The following is a 17061-nucleotide window of genomic DNA, read 5'->3' as shown; positions in this document are numbered from 1 at the left end:
TTCACTGTTAAATAAACAAAACATAATTTTTTAGTATTACCAGTGCATACTTGAGACATTTTTGTTTTGTTTTTGGGACCACACACTGCTGTGCTGAGGGGCTATACCTGGCTCTGTGCTCAGGGGTCACTACCAGCAGTGTTGGGAGGTCATAAGTGGTTCTAGGGAATCAAATGCTAGCCTTATGTGTAGAAAATGTGCAGGCAGCCCATTTAACTATCTCTCTGGCCCTTTGGGCTATATTTATACTGAATAATTATTTATTGTTCTTGGGAATTCAAGTTTAACAAGGCATCCTGCATTTTATCTCGTAGTTCCACTCAGAGGTAACAGAAGTTTTTGTTTTTAGGTAGCACCATGGCCTGGCTATCAGGAGGTCTGAGTATTATTCTTGGCTCTGCTGTTCTTTGTACATCACTGGACAAAACCACTGGGCCACTTGGACCTTAGGTTCTTCATCTCTGAAACAAGGAGGCGGTCTGCAAAACTGATGTCTAAAGTTCCTCTCAGCTTTCAAACTCTCTGATTCTTTGATAATCCAACTGCTAGATATTATATCCCCCTTTAATTGGAAACAGAAAATGGCAATCTGAACATTGCCTCCTCAGCAAATCCAAGTAAATATCAGGGCAGGGCAGTTGAAATAAATGAGAGAAACCAACGTCTGTACTATTGGCTTTGGATTAAAAACAAATCAAAATGTAATCCTAATGAAAAATGCAAATGAATACCAGGGACATGCATAATATTTAAAAGCCAGTTTTGTGTTTCTGGGAAGGGGGAGGGGTGGTGAAGAAGCTGGGATTGCCAAAATAAAAGGTTTATCCCTTTTACTTAAACTGTGAGGGAAAAAGTCCAAATACTTTGGGCCTCTTCCACCAAACCACAGGCAGTTTTCTGGTCTGCACTGCAGTTTGGATGACTGACAAGGCTTAGTGAAAAACAAGTGCTATTTGTTTTCCTGTGCCCAGTATTTAACTGGAAATCAGAAGGCAAAATTTCCAATCAGTTGTTAAATAGCCCCAGATGTGTGCTCAGCTCTCTGCGGGGAAGGACTGTGCAGCAGGACCATAACGCATCTTCTCGTTCCTTTCTATGCATCTAAGCGATGTGTCACTGAGATCTGGTGGCCAGAAGTGCTTCATGAAGGACTCTGACATACAAGTTTGTTTGCAGAAGAGGGAGCTTTGAAAAACCGTCTATAAACTCTACTGTGTTGCATTTTTTAAATATGAAAATGACTTTTTTCTTTTCTAATGTTCTCCTTTTAAAAAAATTTTGGTTTGGCAGTTCTCCCCGTGTTAGGAGAAACTGGCATTACCATACCTGCGATGAGTAGTTTATGTATTTATGCATTAGTTAATCCCATGCACAGTTTTCAGTGCCTGCAGGATGCTGGGGGCCTCTGCTGGGGATAGAGAATCCAGAGAGAAATGAAGTGGATGATCTGCCCACAAAGAACTTTTCCATCATGTGAGAGAGATGGCTGGAGATCAGGAATTGGGCGTTAGGCTATTAGACCTCACTTTTGGAGCATGAATTTGAGGAATACGAGAATCTTCTTCCAAATAGCAATGGAGACAGCTCCCTTTCTGAGGCTGATTAAGGAGCAAGCCGTGGCTGAGGGGTCAGGGCTGAGGACATAGCCCAGCTAGTGCTCCCCTAGTGCTCTCTCTAGCCGGGGATCTGGTTATAAGGTATCCAGATACACTGTGTATCTGGAGCCCTGACTAGAGCGAGGTTTCCAAGTGAGGATTTTCCTCAAATAAGTTCTCTCGTAAAGGCAGATTAAATAATGAAATGTTTCAAGATTGCTTCTTCATTTTTGCTTTTTTAGAAATGTCTCTGGTGGAATGACTCAGTGTCCTGCGGGAGCTTCCAAGTGGTCGTGTACCAGCATTTTTGTTCCAGAGGCTGCTTATCTGTTGGTTTTGTGGCTTGTCCATGAGAGCCTTGATTATAAAGAGGCTTGATCCTCTCATGAACCTGGGGTCATTCTTTCTGAGGAAGGAGTTTTTGGCTCTCTTGTGGTGAGAGAAGTCTTCCTAAATGTCGCTTGTGGCCATTAGAACTTTGGGGGGAAGCCAGTTTCAGCTGGTAATCCTGTTGTTGAGAAATTTGCCCGGGTTTATCTGAGCCTGCTGGGTAATGGTTGCTGGGTGTTGACTTTGAGTGGCCCTGTGGCCTACAAGCTTCACCTGGGTGTATTCTTCCTGACCAAGACATCCTGTCTTGGGGGGTTTACACATGTGTAGATTTTTCCTGGCTCCACTGGACTTGCTGTGTCATGTCTGCGTGTTGGCTTGGGCCTCAGCAAATCAAGGTTAAGTCAACTCGCAGTCACAGAGCAGAGGAGGTGAATGTTGGTATTCCCTTTGTGATGCCATGACACTGAGGTTTCACGGTAGCACTGTAACACTGTTGTCCCATTGTTTATCTATTTGCTCGAGTGGGCACCAGTAACATCTCCATTGTGAGACTTGCTATTACTGTTTTTGGCATATTGAATACGCCACGGGGAGCTTGCCAGGCTCTGCCGTGTGGGCGGGATACTCTTGGTAGCTTGCCGGCCTCTCCGAGAGGGACAAAAGAATCGAACCCGGGTCGGCTGCATGCAAGGCAAACACCCTGCCCGCTGTGCAATCACTTCACAGCCCAAGACTAATCTGCTGAATCTGCCATTCCCAGACATTGGGCAGTTGTGTCCAAGGTTGTGTTTCTGATGCCCTTGGCTAATGTGGTGAAAGTCTCCAATGAGCTGTTTGTAGAAAGGTGTTTTGTTATGGGAGTCGAGGATTATTTTTTTGTGGTGTGTGTGTGTGTGTGTATGTGTTTGTGCTTGTGTGTTGTGTTGTGTTATGTTGTGTTGGAGGGCTATTCCTATCTCCCAGGAGAGTTCAGTGAGTTTTATTTAAAAGTTGGGGCTGTACTTCGACCTCTCATAAGTTGCAGATGGAGAGGCCCTTGGCAAGCATTCCCACAGGCCATTCAGATTTCATATAAAAAGACCCTGAAGGGATGAAGACTAACCGCCTCCTTCTGTACCCAGAGAAGTCCGGTTTGTTTAAGATACTCCAGTTGTCCATGTCTTCTTCCTTGACTTTAGAAAGTGATTTCTGCAGGGAAAGAAGGGGTTTCTCTAACCCTTCTTGATTCTTTGTCTGGGGTACACTTTGTCTCCAAAGTCTGCCTTGCTTTTGGTGCTAACATCCTCTCCCAGATGGCCTTCGGTCTTTGTCACAGACATGTTCCTTGTTCATTTGGGCTTATGGTGATATGCTCTGCCCATATTTCTTTTGTGTGCTGAATAAAACAGTTGTGATATTGGAACCTGGGATGTGCCTGGAACTTGAGGTCTCACCCACCTGCTATCTCACATGGAAGCTCACAGTGCCCACTGCCCATCTGACCACTTATCCTTAAGTTATTCTTATGGAAATTCGCTGCTTGCTGGGTCATGTCCAGAGATGCTGTTTGGGAACTGCTCTGTGCTAACTCTTGAAAACAGGGTATATAATTATTTTTCCAAGCAGTTTAGATAGCACAGCAGTAGGGTGTTTGCCTTGCACAAAGCCGACCCAGGTCTGATTCCTCCATCCCCATTGGAGAGCCCGGCAAGCTACCGAGACTATCCCGCCTGCACGGCAGAGCCTGGCAACCTACGCATGGTGTATCTGATATGCAAAACACAGTAACAACAAATCTCACAATGGAGATGTTACTGGTGCCCACTCGAACAAATAGATGAGCAACGGGATGACAGTGACAGCAGTTTAGATAAGAATGCTCTGTTCCTGCCCTGGTGAGGCTTATTAAATGTCAGTTTTGGCCCTTTGATCTCAAGATCAGAGAATACATACACCTGTTTTTATGTGCTGACTTAACAATAACTTAGAGCACTGTGAAGTACTCTATTATGCGCCTGACATATTTAATTTTTAGTAGGGTGTGGGGTGTGATCAAACCCAGGCCTACCACTTGTAAGACATGCACTCATCTCTGAACCATGTGCCTGGCCATTTTCTTGTATCTTTTTAAGGAGTTTATCAAGGAAGTTCTATTATTATCCACATTTTAAGATGAAACTGAAACAAAGAATTATCAATGTAAATTATCTATGAAAGCATTTATGATCGAGCCTGTTAAGATTATTATTGCACTGTAGCACTGTCGTCCCGTTGTTCATAAATTTGCTCGAGCGAGCACAGTAATGTCTCCATTGTGAGATTTGTTTTTACTGTTTTTTGGCATATCAAATATGCCACGGGTAGGTTGCCAGGCTCTGCCATGCGGGCGGGATAGTCTTGGTAGCTTGCTGGGCTCTCCAAGGGAGACGAAGGAATCAAACCTGGGTTGGCCACGTTCAAGGCAAACGCTTTACCCTTTGTGCTATCACTCCAGTCCTAAGATTATTATTAGCATTATTAATTTTAAAATGAATGGTGGTAGAACTGTGGAGATAGTATATCAGGTAAGGCACTTTCCTTGTATGTGACTGACCGAGGTTTAAATCCTGGCACCACAAATGGCCTTCCAAGCCCTTCCAAAAATCACCTCTGAACACAGAGCCAGGAGTAAGCCCTGAGTACTGCAGAGTATGACCCAAAAAACCCAAACAAAATTGAATGATTGAGATTGGTAATTTGGGTTATATTTCCCCTGTTTTCCCTCTTTATACCCCACATCCAAGATTTTGATGCCCTGGGAAGCTGTACAATGAGTAGGAGCAATTTGGGGCAACCAGGAATATTAGATTTTACTTGTTCTCTTCTGGCCCAGGGGTCTCTGCAAGAGTTTCTCTTCTTGCAGAGGAAAAAACTTAGGTTAAATGATGTTCCCTGAAAGTTAGATACTGCAGTGGTCCCAATAACATCTGACAACAGGCAACATTCACCTTCCTGCACACCACACCATATGACGCTTCTGGAAAAGTCACCAGTTGCCCAGCCAGTTGCTCAAAATTAATCACCTGAAAATAATTGTTCTGAAAGTGATTTTACTCTCAGGTATCTGATACCATTTTCCCCTATTTTTCTCCCTTTCTTTCAAGTCCCTACTGGCATCTTTCTGTCACTTACTACAGAGAAGCTCATTGGTGACCTTCCAAGGGACAGATATAATCCAGGTGCCTCATATTTTCCATAAGAGTAAAATGGGAACTTTATCAGGGAAAGCCTAATTCACAAATATAGATGTAATGTCATCGATAACTCTGATCTCTGATCTGGAGTCATCAGAGCTGCAGCCAAATCAGGGCATTGCTCTCTTGACACAGTGAAGAAATGGTGTGGGCTCTTCAAGCATGTATCGTGAATGGCTTATTTCAGTACTGGGATTCTAGTCACACACACGAAACTGCTGCTTGTCCTTTCTCCTAGTAACACTGATCCTCTAGGCTTCTCAGGTTGGCCTGTCTCTGGATCCGCTCCACCAGCAGGCCTTGCTTAATGTCTGCATCTGGCCTTAGCCCTCTGGGAATCATTTCTTAATCAAGGTTAAGTGTTCAGTTCAACCTTTCCTTTGGCATAGGAAATGACTCCAGAGACTTGTAAACTATAGACACGGAGAAGGGTGGGCATGAGAACAGGGCCTGAATTTGGTTGACAAAGAACTTTAGAATGTTTGGGGCCGGAGCGATAGCACAGCGGGTAGGGCGTTTGCCTTGCACGCGGCCGACCTGGGTTCGATCCCCGGCATCCCATATGGTCCCCTGAGCACCGCCAGGAGTAATTCCTGAGTGCAAAGCCAGGAGTAACCCCTGTGCATCGCTGGGTGTGACCCAAAAAGCAAAAAATAAAAAAATTAAAAAAAAAAGAACTTTAGAATGTTCAAGAAACCTCCAAAGAGTTTTTATGGGTGCTGGAGACACCCTACAACCACCTTCCCCCACCACCATTCTGTTTCCCTTCCCCACATATGCATTAAAAAATGTCTGTGAATAGAATCTTTTCCCCTCCTAAATTGTTCTAAAGTTTTTTGTTTGGCCAGAATAGGTAGCTCCATTTTCTTGAGGCCTAACCTCAGCCCCTCATAAAAGTTGTATCTGTCAGTGGTTTTTTAGAGAAAGCGAACCAATGGTGATACATTGAAGAACTTTATTGCAATGATTGGCTTAGTCCATAGTAAGGAGAGGCAAGGCAAGTCAGAAATGCAGCGGGCCGGTGGTCAGGAAATGCAGCTAGAACTCTCTGGCACGAGCTGAAGCTCTGGTCTTCAGGTAGGAAGGCTTCAGGGAAGCTTCATTCTGCTCTGAAGGCCTTCCAGCTGACTGAATCAGACATGCTTAGATCATCTAGGATCAACATCCTTGCTTAGTTCACCTCATTATGCACTTTAATCACATCTAAAAAATACCTTCACAGAAACATCTAGTGTTCAATTGAACAATTAGTGGTCATAGTCTAATCAAGTTGACATATAAAATGGAACTCACAGAAACATTTGCATCTTAAGTTTGTGCTTCCTGATAGTCCTGCCACGCTATATGAATAATATCTACTCAATTATTTCAAGATCCTTGGGCAGTTGTTTAACCGAATTCTCTTCTTCCAGCAAAGCAATTACTTTATTTCCATATAGTACTCTTCTACTCTGCCCTTTCATTCATTTTCTCCTCCATTTTTACCAGCTTAATTCCTCAGGCCTCAAGGAAACCAGGAGAGAATCTGTAAGAGGCAGAGAAGCACACAAGCCATCTTCTTGCCTTCTTGTATTTTTTCCCACTATATTAAAAGTCTCATTTGTGCTATACAGTCACAATTTAAACATGCACCTAGTTTTGTTCAAAGTAACCCACCTGGGACTTTACCTGACCTTGTAGGGCCCATATTCTTCATTGGTCAGACATGAGGATTTGGCCTCAATGAGATGCAGTTATCAGTCATGCGTAAGAAGCTAACATGAGCTAACTCTAAAGAAGCTAACTCTTTCCCAGAGTTCTGCCCATGTAGAGTCAGTGGGCTCCTGGCTACTCGCCTCATTTCTTGAATTTAGTTATGATGACTCCTCAGTAGCAAGAAGCTTTCTACAATGACAAACAAGGTCTTGAGTTCATTCACCAACCCTGCTTTCTATCAGCTCTGTGCCTTGGTCAAATTCTGTAGCATCTTTGAACCTTAGTTTTGTCTATAAAGTGGGGCTTTGCTCATTAGCCTTGATTAGGAGAACTCTGTGAAGAGAATTCTAGGATATCAGTTAGAATCAAGTGTTTGTAAAATTCAGTCCTGTCCCAAAACCTGGGTTGGCAGATTGGTTGTAACTTGAAAAATGAAAAGAAAATTCTCCCATATAAGGGATTTCTCATGAGCACATGTGAATGGCAAAAATGGAATGAGAGGGCCTGAGGAAAGCTCAGTTGCTAGACCATCTACCCATTGGTAGCCCTGAGTTTGATCCTCTGCACCAGCCCAGAGTACTAATTACTGTTTGGGATCTCCAACATGCAAAAGTGTGTGATTTCCTGCTCACTGCACCCAAGAATGTGAGGGCAACCCCCGCACCCCTAGGAAACCCTGTAACCAAGTTTTGGTCCCTTGATCAATATAACAACAGCAACAACAACAAAGAAAAGGAGGAAAAATAGATTGTGACAGATAATAAGAACAGCAGCATTTCCCCCTATTAAATAAACACCCCTTCAATGGAAAGTGCACATTAAAGACTGGGCCAGGCTCCTCACATCATGCTAACACTGGAGGATAAGAAAAAGTAAATGTCATGTGTGGCCCTGGATTCCGCTTTGGAAAACTGTGCATTATAAGCATCTCACGCTTCATTAATTTGGAAACCTGTGGGGACTTAATGTTTCAGTTGGAGTGAGCCAGTTTACTTTTCTTGTATATATGCATATTCATGTACACTATCATATTTGTAGCGTTTCCATGGGAGATTCAAGTATTGCTTTTGCACTGGCTCAGGTTCAAGTTTTTGCATGTTTATTTTTGGAGGGCAGTATCTAGAGCTTTTCTTTTGGACATGTGCACGCATGTTGGGTATTGAGAACAGAGGGCATTTCCAATCCTTTCGTTCTCCATGTTTCAGTGAAAAGTAAAAATTAGAAGCAGAAGATGGTAGTAATGAATGCTCTGAGAAAAATTGTTGACTATGCTATAAGTCATTCTATTGGAAGAAAATAGTCTGATTGTGGATATAAATTAAGAACATGCAAGAATCATTCAATGGTTTCATGGATTTCTGTTTCCTGAATGCATAGTTGGCAGATACCCTAATCATATGGCTCATGAATATGTAGCTTTGCAAATTATGACTGTAGGTTCATGGGTATGGAAGTTATTATTTCTTTAAAATGAACTTAAAAAACATTGAGTCATGATATATGGTTAATAGAAAACATGTTTTAAATCATATTTTATATCACATGGTTCTAGAGGAAATAGGCAAGGCCTGTCCTTCCAGGAACTGGGTAGAGAGAACGTGTGATTTTCCTCTTTCAGAATTCACGATTTAGTCTCCATTTGAGAAGTACACATTTCAAATTTCAATACTCTTCTAGTCTTTTAGAAAAGTTTATTTTTGCTGGACTTTGTGCACAAAGTACATCGAAGCATAACCTCATAATGCCTTTCTTTGTGGGCACCATTGGGAGCCGAAGGGCTAATCTGCAGAAGTTTGGTTTACACTTAAATCTGAAGCCTAAAGAAATGCCACACTGCCTCCTTGTACATCTTTTGTTCACTTAGGAATTGAGTTAGCAGTTCGTAGAAGAGCAGGTGTTTCTGACCTATCAAAGTATTTTCCTTAGATTTGATTTCTTTATTCTAATTTATGTGTTTGGGGGCCACACTTGACTATACTCAGGGTTTACTCCTGTCTCTGTGCTCAGAATTTCTTCTGGTGGACCTCAAGGGACCATAGGCAGTGCCAAGGATTAAACTTGAGCCTGTTGTGTAGAAGGCAGGTACCTTCCTCACTGCACTATTCTCTTTCACCCCATGTTTTACTCTGTGTTTCTAAATAGGCATCTCCAAAAAGAAATCTCTCTGTGCATGAGTCTGGAAAACTCAGCAAGAATAGTAAATGTTGGGTGCTGGATGGGACAGAAGTGGGAGAGAAGCTAATCCTGGTTGTGCAAGCTCTAAACTTTCGCCAGTGGCATGTCACCTTGGGGTTCAGTGTGCAAGTTAGTGCAGATCAACAGAGCTGTAAGAACCTGAATAGCAGGCGCTCACCCAACCGGTAACTCAGACGCCAGTGAACTGTGGCCAAGCTATAGGGTGTGTGAGTGTGACTCCTGGACTTCAGCTTTACTTCTTTCACAGGCCTATTTCTTTTTTTTTTTGAATGTGCAAGAAGATGATTCTATCTATGGCTTTTACTCTCTTCCTCTCAGCCAATTCTTCCCCCAATATCTATACAGGAGAGATTTTACTTGTTCTTCAAGCAAACATGTTCAAACCCCACATAAAGATTAGTTGGAGGGCTGGAGTGATAGCACAGTGAGTAGGGCATTTGCCTTGCATGCAGCTGACCCAGGTTCGAATCTCAGCATCCCATATGGTCCCCCGAGCACCGCCAAGAGTGATTCCTGAGTGCAGAGTCAGGAGTAACCCCTGAGCATCGCTGGGTGTGACCCAAAAAGCAAAAAAAAAAAAAAAAAAAAAGATTAGTTGGAGTTTTAAGTAACATTGTATCTGTGTAGACCCTCATTTCTCAATCCCAGCCATCCTGGGGCCCCTAGGATGTATCAAAGGGGCCACAGGTGAAAACTGAATAAGTTGCAGGACAGGGGGGCCTCCAAATAGAAATAAGGTCAGAAGAGGCCTCAATTAGGAAAAGATGAGAAACATTACTCTAGACAGCAGTGATCCTCAAAGATACACTGAGTTCATGACATGGAGGTACAAGACTAATGCAGGTTTTTTGACGCTGTTCTCCCCACCAGTCATTGAATTTACATTTTAATATACTTCTGCCTGAGGCTCAGTCATATATTTCTGGAGGCACTGGACTTGATACGTCTTACTGATGTTTATGTTTTTCTCCTACTTTGATGTCAACTCAAACCCTGTACTCTGCTACTGAACTACATCTTGGTCCTAACTTTTTTCCCTTCCCCGCCTCCTGGTTTTTGTGCTCAGGAGCAGCATGCAGTGCCAGAATGAAGCCAGAGCTCTGACATGCAAAGCCTGTGCTGTAGCCCTTTGAGCATCTCCCCAGGCCCTGATTTCTGTTTTTGATCAAATAAGCAAGTGAATGTGTGGATATTATTAGTTCATAAACATGTTCTGTCCTTGAACCCTTATTGGGCGAGGGCAGGAGGTCTGGAGCACTGTTGTCTAATAGAAAAACAGTGTAAATAGCATAACAATTTTAGGTCTTTAAATAAAAGTCTTAAAGAAATAAGTGAATTAAAATTAGTTGTAATTCTGTTATTTAACCCAGTGTAGTCAAACTACAACATGTCATCAATAAAATGAGATTTTTACTTTTTTTCTTGTACTGAGTTTTCGAAGTCTGATGTATATTTTAAATTTACAACATGTTATTCCAGCATGAGTTTCAGGCAACTGATAGTGGCACGTGGCTAGGTATCAGGCTACTGAGTCCTGGCAGACACTGAATTGATCATGGCTTTCCTTCTCTCTGGCTCCTGAAGATGCCTCAGAATCCTCTCAGCTCTGAGCTTTAGGCAGGCGCTGACAGTGATTGAACTTGAGGATTCCATCCATTCATCAAACCGATTAAGTCTCTTTTCTGTACCCTACTCACACAGTTTTAGTTGCTTGGTCAACCCAGGAACAGAGCAGGCTATGACCTTAGCCTCTGGAGGAGCTTCCATTCTAGTAGAAGGAGGTGAGAGATAAACCTAGTAAGTAAATTACACGGCAGCTTACAAGGTAACCATTACACTGTATTACAGAAATAAGAACCTGTAAAACAGAGATCGGGCGATAAATATTTCTAGAGTGGGCACTGTTGGCTTGTTGGATCATAGTTTAAAATTGGCTCCGTTGAGTAGATAACTAGGGTGGACTTGAACTAGGAGAGATGTCTGTACACACCCAGTTGCTCCCTCTGATTTAATGGGACTTGCCTTTTTCATCAGGATAGACTCTTCATTTAGGTGCATTCTTGGGGTGAGGAGGTTGGGCTCAGGAAGATGAGAAGGGGATCTACAGAAACCTAGTGGTCTGGGATGACACTATCAGCAAAGCAAAGCCCCCCTTTCCTGGAACCCCGCTTTGCACCCTCACCTCAGACCCAACCAGCATGGCGGCAGGCTTGGTGAGAGGTCCCAAGGAACTGCCAAGAGCTCTGAGTCAGCTGGTGTGTGAGATAAGTGCTAAAACCAAGAACCTCAGTTCCAGGAAAACAGTGCCTGCACCCCTGAGCCAGGATTGGTTCACTCAGTCAGGTTTGGGCCATCCATCTGGAGGCTCCTGTGCATCTGCTGAGAACCTTAAGAGTTAAAGCTGAAATGCAGGTGTGGAAACAAAAGGGCTGGTTGCCTCTTTTGCTTTTTCTTGCTCTTTTGGACTGGGTTGTTGAATCCAATCCAGAAAAAATAACAAACTTGGCTCTCATTGCCTAGCCGTAAGTTCTTGTAATAAAACTCCCAGCCCTGGCAGATAGAGTAATGTTCTGCTCTTTTAAAAAGTCTGGTAGCATAACCAGAGTTTCGAATATAAATGTCGTGCGTGGTTGAAAGAGGGGAGGGCGCTTGGAGTGTGACCTGGCAGCTGGGGGCTTGAGGGATGGTGAAGCCTTGGCATTTGCCCCTTCCACCGAGGTTGGTTGAGATACTGGATTCTTGGAGCTCAGCACTCCGTTCATTCCCACAGGAAGACATTTGTCATGTCAGGGAATGTCAGAGGATTGGGTTTTAATTAGCAAGCGGGAGGAAAGTTCAGTGAATTCTGAGCAGAAATGGGGAACTACTAAATGCTTTAATAATTGTTTTTTTTTCGGTGGAGTTATTGGGTGAAAAATCAGATCATTAGCTTTAAAGCCTGAACGAGAGATCATTTCCTGAGCAGTGAGTGAACTGAGGCATATGGGTTCCGGGAATGAAATTATGGCAGAGCTTCCCCTATGAGTGAGTGTTGAACTTCCTTCTATAAACTAGCAGCTGTGGATGCCAGGTTTTGCTGAGCACCGTCCTAGACCCCAAACACTCCAAGGGATCAGCTGCTTTCTTGGCTCTTTGTCAAATGTGATGGCAGATATGCCAATGCAATAGACTGCTTGAGCACATGCCTTGCACTGATGAAGCCCTAGGTATGGTGCCCAGCTCTGTGTACCCCACTTCCTCCCAGGGGCTGCCAGGTCACCCTCTCAGCAACAGCAATAGCTAGATCCGGAGGCAAAAAAAAAAAAGGAAGCCTGGGAGGTTTCCAGGAGAAGGAAAAACAAGGGGCAATTTACCAAAGGAGATCAGACTGTCAGGAGTTCCCCAGTGGGTTATAGCAATCCCCCTGCGAGGTGAGGCCCTGTTTTCAGAGGGCAGGTTTCTGGCCGCAAAGGGCAAGGTGGGCTGGGGTGGGGAGTGGGGCGGGCAGAAAGCTTCTCTGGTCACATGCCAGTGAGGATGCTTCCATCTGATCCTGTAGCATCATGTGATTCCTTTTTAGAAAGATCTCTCAGGGATGGAGGGGACTGGAGAGAGGTGAGGAAGATGGAGGGGGGTGGGAAGGAGAGATGCCAGGGGATGGAAGGGAAAGGAGGGGAGGGCGGGAATTGCCGATAGCAGTATTCAAGGGACCATGCGGTTCTGGGGGGGTCAAACCTAGGCCTTCTGCATGCAGAATAAACTCCAGCCCATTGACTCTCTTCCTGGTCTTTCTTCTTAGTGGAACCTGTGGAGTGGCCGTGAACTCTTTTTCCAGGTTCCTCAGCCCTCAGTCTCTGAGCTCTTTGCTGCTGGCCCCAAAGAAGGATTGGAGCAGGGCTGAGGGTACAGGACGTCTCTGCCATTGACTGCCTGAAAGAACCTGGTGGTTTGTGGGCTTCTCTGGGATGACAGGAAACATTGTGCATTTGCTCTCTTCGCTCACAGTTTATTTTCTTGCCTCTCCAGATGTACCTGGGTGCTCAATCCCATCCTTTATGGGTTAGATTTTTGTTGTCTGGCCACACCTTGTGATGCTTGCAAAGGAATCATCTTAAACTCCATACTATCTCTCTGACCCCTTTGTGGGTTACATTTTTAAGACCCCCCCACCCAAAGCTCATGTTTTGCTTTGTGGTTGTACTACAGATGAAAACAAAAACAGCAGAACACTTGGGAGGCCTGCCTGAATGCGGAGAGCTGTCCTGGCAGCAGTGCAGAGGACCTTGGTTGGTTGTGGGGTATTTTTTTCAGTGACGAGCTAAAAATGACTATTAGCGAAGGTGGTTTTCCATGAAAAGAGAGTGTTACTATAGTGACAAACTCAGAACATGGATGAATGTTGTATTGCAGGGTGGCTGAGCCACAGAGGATTTATGTGCAGCTTGGCATGGTGGGAGTTGGACAGACAAATGGCCCCAAAGTGGTCTCTTATGCAGGTGATGTCAAAACAAAGTTGAAGCTAAATATCACCCCCAGGTCCCTGTGTTTCACTTGCAAACTGGCACTGGGACATTTTGCGAATGTCATTGACACACATGAGAGAGTTGGTTGGTGTTGCACTGTAGGTGTATAGTAGTTGGTAATTCTTGGGAGTGATCAGAATTTATGCCTAGTTTATTAATGGTTGTTTTTGGGTTTTTCAAGTCAGTAATATCAAATATTTCTCTTGTTTTTCTTTCCCTCTTTACCTACCATTATTTCTTCTCTTCCTTCCCTACACCTAACAGTATTGAGGGGCTACTCCTGGCTTTGTGCTCAGTGTTCAGAGATCCCCTGGCAGTATTCCAGGGTCTGCAGATGGGGCCAGAGATAGAGCCAAGGGTCTGCCTTATGCAGAGCAAGTGCCTTACCTCCTGTACTATCTTTTTTTTGGGGGGTCACACCCAGTGTTCAGGGGTTACTCCTGGCTCTGCACTCAGGAATTACTCCTCGTGGCGCTTGGGGGACCATATGGGATGCCAGAGATTGAACCTGGGTTGGCTGCGTGCACGGCAAACACCCTACCCACTGTACTATCGCTCCTGTACTATCTTTTGACCTTCTTTTAATCTGTTTAGTTACTCAGCCATCACATTTCTAGCATAGAAAGGGGCTATCCGTTAAAACTTTACAGATGTTTGAATCGTTATAATACTCCATTCAAGTGTCAACAGAGTTCTCAGGGAGTGGCCTGGTATATCATGGGATGGTGAGCTTCTCATTGGAAGTCAGTAGCTTTTCCTTTCCAGTTGTGACAATAAAAGACATTTCCAGTGCAGAGACCCTCTGCTCGTAAAGACTATGAGCCAAAAGGTCTTCTAACCCATTTTGGCACCCAGAGCGGCTTCTTACAGACATGCATCTAGACTGTGAGCTGTACTACAACTATGTCCCGCTCGGGGAGGGATTTTCCCTTTCTACCCTGTTTTTCTGCATGGAAAATGGTGGCGGCGGCATCATCCACATGGCGAGAGCCACCCCCTAAGACTTCCACCCAGAGGTAGGAACCTTGCAATGCTGTGGCTTATAGGCAATTATGGGATGGGGGCAGTACCAGCACGCCCTCGGCCCAGATAAGATCCGGAGCTGCTGCTCTCGAAACAGACCCTCTGCTCGTAAAGACTATGAACCAAGAGGTCTCCTAACCCATTTTGGCACCCAGAGCAGCTTCATACAGACATGCATCTAGACTGTGAACTGAACTAAAATATCAGAAATTCAAGACCGCGTAGCCGCAACAGCTCATAGAATCTTCATTCTCAGCAATGAAAAGAAAGTATTAAATGATGACTTTTCAGCAGGCCTGATTGTTGGGGGAAAATTTCAAACAATAATAGTGAATTCTCTATTGAAATATTGAATGTGTTCAAAGTATAGAGAATAAAATGAAGATCATTAGCTACTTAGGTGGGGGCTGGGTGGGAGGGGAGTATATTGGGGTTCTTGGTGGTGGAACATGTGCACTGGTGAAGGGATGAGGGTTCAATCATTGTATGACTGAGACTTAAACCTGAAAGCTTTGTTTTTTTTTTCTCATGGTGATTCAATATAATAAAATAAATAAAAATTTAAAAAAAGACATTTCCAGTGCAGAAACATAGAGTAACTGATTGAGTACAACCTGTGCACACCCTGGAGGCCTGGGTATAATTCCTGGCACCCCATGGTTTTCCAAGCTCTTCCAATCAGAAGCAATCCCCAATCACTGACCTAGATTAGCTCCTGAGTGCCGAACATAATCCATAAATCACTGTTACTGTCATCCCATTGCTCATTGATTTGCTTGAGCAGGCACCAGTAATATCTCCATTGTGAGACTTGTTGTACTGTTTTTGGCATATCCAATACACCATGGGTAACTTGCCAGTCTTTGCTGTGCGGGCGAGAGACTCTCGGTAGCTTGCCAGGCTCTCCAAGAGGGACGGAAGAATCGAACCTGGGTTGGCTGCATGCAAGGCAAACGCCGTACCCACTGTGCTATCACCTAAATAAAAGTAAGAGAAAGAGGGGCTAGAGCAATAGCACAGCGGGTAGGGCATTTGCCTTGCACGTGGCCACCCTGGGTTCAATTCCCAGCATCCAGTATGGTCCTTTGAGCACCGCCAGGGGTGATACCTGAGTGCAGAGCCAGAAGTAACCTCTGTGCATTGCCAGGTGTGACCCATAAAGCAAAAAAAAAAAAAAAAAAGCAAGAGAAAGAAAAAAAGGGGGAGAAACAGAAATTGAGGGAGGGAGAAGGGAGAGAAGGAGGGAAGGGAGAAAAGAGGAAGAGAGGGGAGGAGAGATGGAACTCACACTACATATAAAAACTGAAAAAAGATGCAATTCCAGACATTTCCACTTCAGGGCCATGCCACCACAGAGTAAGGACCACAGGCATAGAAATTTGGTAGACCCCATTCCAGGCCAACATAGAATTCTGTTTTCCAACTAAGAATCATTCACTCCTCATCAAGGCAGAGCTTCTCAGTCATGGCTGAACATGGGAATCGCTCCTGCAGCTTCTAGAATTCCCTGATGCCTGAGTCCCTTCCCAAAGATTCTAATTGGTTTGGAGTGTCGCCTGGGCCCTGGCGATTTAGAAACTCATTAGATGCTTCTAGTTTTAAGCCAGGAGGTAATTATAGTAGTAATAGGTCGTAAAATCAATTTTATAAAATACTTCTTTGCCAGTCGTTAAAAATAGGTATATCTGTGATTCAGTAGAAAATAGGAATGCCCGTGTAAAGGGTAAGGTAAGTACTATTCGACATATGTGTTAAGGCTGTAAGTGCTGTAAGGATAGAACCTACTAAGCCAGGTTCTTGGTCTCCGTCTGCTTTTGAAACTGCTTGCCAACTAATGTTTTGCTTTAAAAAAAAAAAAACTTTCTTTTTTTAAGATTTGGGGCTGTACTTGGCAGTACCCGAAGGTTACTTTTGGCTCTCTGCTCAGGGGTCACTCCTGGTGGTACTCGGGGGGAAAATATATTATGCCAGGTCTGCTGCATTCAGGGCAGATACTCAAACCCCTGTATTATCTCTGGTCCCTTGATTACTAATATTAACTATTAATAGTGAATGTGAAATTTAATATGGGACATTTATTGTTCTTGGCTTGGGAATGTGTGAACTGCTTGGCTCACATTCTGAGACTTTACCCGGACATTGATAAAAATCAGTTATTTTATAAATACTAGCCAATAAAGATGACACACATTTTTACCAGCAACTAAATTTGATGATAGTAAAGTAACAAGATGATGATTTTCTCCTTTTGTACATGTTAATTATAGAGACCATAATAGTCTAGGTCAGCAGAGGTCTACATACATCCAGCAAGTATGTGGGGCTTGCATAAATCATATTGAAAGTTTTATTAGGATCAGTCTAACAGCCTCTTGACTTCATTATCTGTGAGAATTTGAGGGTCTTACAAAATAAACTGTCACACACATTCATCTCCTTGCTGGGAAGGCATGCGGCATGGTTGAAGGCTAGCCGCACTGGGCATTCTTTCTAGCTCAGTGCTTA

General features: G+C 43.9%; 1 protein-coding gene across 1 annotated transcript in view; it reads left to right on the top strand.

Annotated features, from left to right (window-relative positions):
* Window positions 1-17061, top strand: part of TGFBR3 (transforming growth factor beta receptor 3) — a 205338-nt gene that overhangs the window by 131746 nt on the left and 56531 nt on the right. The gene's annotated exons all lie outside the window — the stretch shown is intronic.

Source organism: Sorex araneus, chromosome 5 (assembly GCF_027595985.1).
Source record: "Sorex araneus isolate mSorAra2 chromosome 5, mSorAra2.pri, whole genome shotgun sequence".
Taxonomy (NCBI): Eukaryota; Metazoa; Chordata; class Mammalia; order Eulipotyphla; family Soricidae; genus Sorex; species Sorex araneus.
Note: the sequence above shows the minus strand (reverse complement) of the source record. Positions and strands in the feature narration are given on the sequence as shown.